Below are 7,366 nucleotides of genomic sequence, written 5' to 3'. Positions count from 1 at the left end.
CCATTTTATTGATATAAAATATACATATTCTACACTTCCATATTTAGTCACTTTTAAAGCATTGTATAAACATCATTACAATCAATTCTAGTGTACCCTCCCATATGGTTTGCTCCCTCCCCCATTCCCGAGAAACTTGTATTATAAACTTGAGTATAGTGAGTTTGGCTATTGTTTTTACTTTTTTTTTTCTCATTAGTAGCTGAGCGTTTAACTACTAAGGGTCCAGTATTACCAAATCCTGCCTTCTCCTGTTCACCTGCCCACCAGGATTACCAATGCCTTCATAAATAAGGTCTGATCATGAGGTGGCCACACCCATTTGCTTATTGTTCTATTATTCAGCCGATCTGAGTAATTATCACAGAGATCTTATGGCCAGCAAAGCGGAAAAGACTTCCTTTCCAGCTCTTTACAGGAAGGAAAAAAAATGTTGCTGATGCTTACACTAGAGAAACGAAAACTTATCACTCACCAAAACCAACACACAAAGTTTACGGCATCACTATCTTCATTATTGCCTAAGGAAGCCTATATGTCATTGAAACCTAATACCCGAACAAAACCTAAATGTCCTTGAGCCTGCACATGAGGATGTGTGTGCACACAGTGGCGCATCCATTCAACTAAAGTATACATGACCATTGATACAAATACAACTCCATGCTAAGTGAAAGTAACCAGTGTCAACAGACTACATTCTGTGTGATTCAATTAAGGAAAACTACAGTGGTGGAGCGTAGGGCGGTGGTTTTCTGATGTTAAAGGCTGAGGATAGCACAGAAGTTTTTTTAGGGGCCATGGAAATGTTTTCTGCCTTCATTGAGCTGGTAGCTATACCATGGGTAGCACACTATGGACCCAAACAGGTCAATGTCATTGTACGATCATTTGAAAAGAAAAATGAACAAAACAGAATGACCAATTAAACAAGCCAAATACAGTAAGAAAGAACATTCTTTAATCATTCAGGGCAGTTTAACAATGAAAAACAGATCAGAAACTATAGTTTGGGTTTGAAATTGAGTCACTCCACTCCTAGGTTTTATTCCCAAGAATAAACTTGATTCCTGGTAATATTGCTGAATCTCTGTAGGGCATCAAATCAATAACCTATTTCAGGGTTTCTCTGTGGTATTTTTACACCCTTTGACAGGTGCTATCCACTCCTAGGTTTTATTCCCAAGAATAAACTTGATTCCTGGTAATATTGCTGATTCTCTGTAGGGCATCAAATCAATAACCTATTTCAGGGCTTCTCCGTGGTATTTTTGCACCCTTTGAGAGGTGCTATCCAAGCTATAAAGTGCGGGGTGCAATACTCATTCTCTCAAACATGACACATGACACACAAGAGAAGTGTAGTCCAAGGATCTCAAACTACATCTATTCTATTCTGTAGATCAGCCATAAATATAAAGGGTGGCTGCTATCACAGTGATCAGCCCTTCTGATACTCAAATTTTCCCATTTTGCTCTCAAATCTCTTTCATGTCTCCAAGTGGTCAAGAAAAGCTAGCACGTGCCCAAAGACGCTGCCATCTGTGTTTTAGTTCTGTAAATTACCTATATATATATTTTTAATTTTGGCACTAGGTGTTACAAGTTGACCATCAGTATAGTTTGAATTAATCAAAAGAATAAATCTGGCAAACACAAACAAAAAAATTTTCAGAGAAAACATGATGTATGATTTAGTACTTTCATATAATTAAGAATAAAGACAACTTCTAAGTTACATGTATTTTTCTATAAGTTCGATAAAATCAGTTAAATAATCAAACACGAAAAATTAGAAGAACATTATTTCTTGTACATTCAGATCATTCAGACTAATTGCGGCTTCTGTGCTTATTAATAGATCATAGACAGTGTCTCAAGTTAAAGAAGACAAAAGAATTCACAGTGACCAACCACTATTCTCTATGGGCCATTTGTATTGAAATCAAAGCCAACAATCTCTTTTTCCTTTTTCTTAATTAATTACTTTTTAAAAATCACTTTATTAGGGGCTCATACGACTCTTATCACAATCCACACAAACATCAATGCCAACAATCTCTTTTAAAGAACAAAATGAATCTCTCATCATGACCAAAAGCATGCACATCAAAAAGAGTCTCTACTTTTATATTTCTTTCTTTAGAGCAGTGGTTCTCGACCTTCCTAATGTCCCGACTCTTTAATATAGTTGTTGTAGTGACCCCCAACCATAAAATTATTTTCATAGCTACTTCTGAACTGTAATTTTGCTACTGCTATGAATCCGGCGACCCCTGTGAAAGGGTCATTCGACCCTCAAAGGGGTTGCGACGAACAGATTGAGAACCGCTATTTTAGAAGGTGGAGACTAACTCCACTCTGAATATAGACTCATTTCTAACAGACAGAATGTGGAGGCGTGATACTACTAGGTTGAAATCCTAGACGTGTCAGGATTGGAGATAATGTATCTAAATGCATCTTTTACTTGAGGCTGCATCAGAACATGAGTAAAAACCTTCTAACCACCTACGGACTAGGGGCGACTGACAGGACACCCAAGCACTTAAACCTCTGAGCCACCACGGCGTCTTACTACCCAGAACAAGACTCTCAGTATTTTATGTAACAACCACACAAAACGCGTGCCAATTTTAAAAATGACACAATAACATCCACTCTGAGATGCAGTCTAGCTTCTTCAAACAAGGGGTAAACATTACTCTTAGAATTAATGAAATGCCATTCTACAGTGATAGGCATTCATAAACAAAAGGCCAAAAGTGCTGATTCCTCTACTAGACAGGTTTTCTCAGGAAGTAAAAAGTGTAACGGGTTCATTTGCAACATTTTGCCAAGACTTATGAGAATAAATATTGATAGAAGGAGGAGTAAAGTTTGGGGGGCAGTCCCAAAGGCAAGGCATCGATCCTTGTGTGCTCTTTAGGAGGCCTTGTCCTGGCAAGGTAGAAGACCGAATTAAGGTGACCAAGCTATGTAGGGACGGTCAGCCACTGTGAACTCCATTCTACAGTGAATGTCAAGTTCCAAAATTCTGGTCGCTACACTTGGTACATACACTTGACAGGTAAGTTTTTCCCACTGAGAAACAAATCAAAGGCACCTTTTAATGTTCTGTAACTTTCCAGGAAAACACCTATTTTTTTTTCCATTGAGATGCATATCTGGAATGCTGAGATATTTCTATTTGAAATGGACATAAAACTGACATAATATCTGTGAAATAAGTGTTCTCCTCCACAATATCATTAAAAACATAATTGCAGCATTCCAAGTAATGGAAAACTTCAGGCACTACATAATTTCAGTGAAGCGTTTACAACATCTTCCATAGAATACATGAAAAGAGGTGGTTGAGTTACTACTTCGACTGATCCACAGGGAAAGACAGTGAGGCAGAAAGCAGACAGTAGAACCAGATCTCAGAGCTTCAAATTCAAGGTTTTATATTTGCCTTCAAAGGACTAGGAATGTCCAATATATGTAGGCATGTCCAATTTTAATTATCAATATATAATTCTTAATTGCATATCAAACTGTTCATTAACAAGATGCAATCAATTATACATTAATAGTTATACAGCACTGATACAAAAGAATAGAAATAACTTTTAGTACAATACTGCTCTAGTCTATCTTCCGAAGCATAAGACTTCAAAACATTTCAAAGCATGCTTTTATCATAATGTTTCATGATTTAAGAAACAAGTTTCCTATGAAGGAAACAGACTTATAGATATACATGACACAGACTGAAGAGGCAGAGGGGCAAAGCATATGGACAATATAGTTTGCACAGATTTCTCCATTTAACCAATTATGCAACACACATCCACATCTTTATCTCCACACAGGACCTAAGTGTAAAAGGTCCATTTGCATTCAATACGTGGGCAAGTCCATAAGTACTGCCACAAAACCATAGAAATATTTATGAAACAAAAATACCCAAATGAGAAGCTATTGCGTCCCATCATGTTCTCCATCAGCATCTATGCACGTTTAACGGTGGTGTGTCCTCCCTCTCTGAACCCTTCCCAGAACCCCCTCAATTTACCTCCTGTCACAATGGCAGGTCTGGCATCCCTCAGAGACTCAAATCATATTCATTTCATTGTCCTTTGCTTTTAGGGAACAATAAGAAGTCTGAATGGGACAAGATCAGTGCTCCTCTGGGTGAATGGGCTCAGCTTTCTCTGATAGAATGAGTAGGTATATGGGGGGAAACATTTTCTTAGAACAATTTTCTTGCCCTTTTTTTCAGTGCAGTTTTCAATCTTCTGAAAACTTCCTCTTAATCAAGCCTTGTGATCACCCTGTGTCCCTGGGAAGACACATCAAGGTTACTCCTTAGGAATTCAAAACGTGGAATACCACCATAGCTGGCCTCTGTGCCCTGACTGAACTGACCCGGCAGATCCGCTGGGAGGCCACTGTTTGGGTTGGACCTTGGAACCTATTAGAATGTCCAAGACTCATTCCCACTTCTGATTTGTCCAGAAAACTGTCTCTGGGGCTGTGTCTGCTGATACATTCTCATCACCCTTTGTCACTTCAATTCCATCATCCCCAATAAACACGATTTCTCACTACGGGTGACTCCTTACTCCTATTTTATGATGCAGCTCCCCACCAGAGCTAAGCTCCAAATAGACAAGACCACGTCTCTCTTGTTCATCTACAGCCAGCACCTAGAAAAGGGTCTGAATAATAACAGAAGAAAGAAAATTAGTGGATTAGGCTAAAAAGGTTGTTTTGTATACATTAGTTTAAAATACAATATAACCTACAAATCTAAAAGATTTTACTTTGCTTTTTTTTTTTCAACTTAAAAGTGTATATACTGGGGGGGGGGGCAGTTTCCTTTTAATTTCTAATTACTTTGATAAGCCCCACAGCAGGAAATTCTGTGACAGGCAATACAAAACTTATGTGTTGACTTTATTATTTTATTTCTAGACTCTAAGTAAAAGAGTTTGATAAAATCATCAATATTCTTAGATACATGTTTAGCTCGTTGTAAACACATACGCAATCTGGTTGTTAATATGAATAAGTAAAATATTTTAACAAAAGTATACTTTTTAGAAAAATAACTTTCTATTTAGACAAATATTTTTCAAAAGAGGGGAATGACCTATGGGCCAGGGCCAAGGGAGAATCATAAATTAATTCCTTTACCCTGTGGTCATGACTAAACGTGTCTACAAATTTTTTGATATATTTTCCTTAAAAGGTAAAGTCTACCTGGCTCCTGAATTATAAATTGAATTTAGTTACTTGTTGTTAAGGCACAGCATGTGGTAAACTGACCAGGTGTGGTTTCTGAGATTAAGGCATCAAAGGAATGATGCTTTCCTCTCTTCTCTCTCATGGGTCCCTTACTCTGAAGGAAGCCAATGTCGGTGCTAGACGGGCATTCAAGCAGCGCTATGGAGCAGGCCGCAAGGAGTGGGCCTGAGACTTCCTGCCAAAAGCCAACAGGGCAGTGCAGCCTGAGGCTTTCTGTGGCAGCCGTGTGGGTGACCCGTCCTGACTCCTTGACTTCCCTTCATCAGAAACCCTAAGTCAGAACCAAACAGCGAAACCACCTCTGACCTGCAGGAATGTGAGAGAATGCATTTTTGTTTTGTCCGCTATCAGTGTCTTGAGTAACTTGTAACATAAAAACACAAGAACAAGAAACTACCGACACTGAATGCATTCTGATTCATAGAGACTCTCTACTGAGATTTGTAACCTAACAATAAGTAACTATTAGGCATTTATTCATTTCAAAAATATCAGCGTGAAGTCCCACAGACTCAGTGGGAAATAGGTTACTGTCATAGAAGGAATACAAATAAGGAGTGGAGGTTGGCAATACAGCACAAATACTCTAACAAAGCTTCACACACACACACACACACACACACACACACACGCACACGCCCGTGACCTAAACACGTAGAACTTAACCTCAGATCTCTAATGGAAAGAAGGCAGGAGAAATCAAGGAAAAATTATTATGGAAGGAAATGGTGAGCCTGGAAATACAATAAGTAAAAAAAGAACAATATTACAAAATCATCAAAACTTTTGTTGAACAAAATTATCAACAGGGAGCTACTGTTTCCAAAAAACCATCCTCCATCTAGGTCAGGGGTTGGGAAATTTTTTTCTGCCAAGGGTTTTTTGGATATCTGTAACATCACTCATGAGCCATAATTTGTCAAACAAATTTAATTAACTCATGCTTCACGTGATAGTTAGAATGCCTGGCTTCGCTTTGGTGAGGTGTCAGCGGGCATTGCTGACTTGGTGAGCCTTACAGGACCCACAGGCTGGCTGTTCTCCACTCCTAATCTAGGGCTGATCTCTAACCTTTCCCCAAAGAAGTCTGAGCTTTTTTATTTGCATCACATCAAACAGCAGCTGTGGCATCCTCAAAGGACTCGGCTGTGCTCCTATCAAGTGTTTTATGAGTTTGGGGAACAAAAAAAAGAAGTCTGAAAGGCAAAGTCAGGGCTGTAGAGTGGGGAAGGTAAGGGGTGCCAATAAAAGTACTATAGGACAGCCCTCGCTACCACCAAAGATGCATTGTGTTGCAAGGGAAAAAAATTCTCAGCGCAATGTTCCTGGCCTATTTCTCACCAACGCAGTTTTCCATTTCCTTAAAACAACTTCCGCAACATAAGCCCCTATGATTGTGCCATGTGCTTCAGAAAATCTATTAAGTTTATCCCTCTCTGGAATCGCTCCCCTAGAGATAGCCCTCTGTGATCTCTCTGCCTTTAATTTAGAGGACCAATAGATTCCTCCAAGAGCCACGGTTTTGATTGGGTCCTCCTCTCTGGATGATATTGGTACATCCAAGACTTGTCCCATGGCGTTTCTTTAGATAAAAACATCTGCCTTTGCGTTGATTGTGACTAAATGGCTGGTAAAAAGATGAACTGAGCTAGCTGATCAAGACATAACACTTTTGGAACCCACTGAACACAAACCTTGCTGAAGCAGAGCTGATTACTTAAAAATGAACACATCAAATCATTTCAGATCTTACTTCAGTAGCCATTACACTGATGGTTCATTAGTTTCTAGATATTAGACAAAGCTTCTTCACTCATCGTAATGGTTGGTCTTTTTGGGCCTCTACACAATTACTCCCTCAACACAAGAACCTGGCATTCTGAGACGCTCAGCTTCCCAGCACGATTGCTGAAGACAAAGCGGGTGCATAAGCAAATGTGGTGAAGAAAGCTGATGGTGACCAGCATCTGGGGTCTTAAAGGCTTGAAGATAAACCAGTGGCCATCTAGCTGAGAAGCAACAAAGCCCACAAGGAAGAAACACATCAGCCTATGTGATCATGAGGTACCAA

Source organism: Echinops telfairi, unplaced genomic scaffold (genome assembly GCF_000313985.2).
Source record: "Echinops telfairi isolate 266 unplaced genomic scaffold, ASM31398v2 ScPeMD7_7468;HRSCAF=8506_0, whole genome shotgun sequence".
NCBI classification, from domain to species: Eukaryota; Metazoa; Chordata; class Mammalia; order Afrosoricida; family Tenrecidae; genus Echinops; species Echinops telfairi.
Note: the sequence above shows the minus strand (reverse complement) of the source record.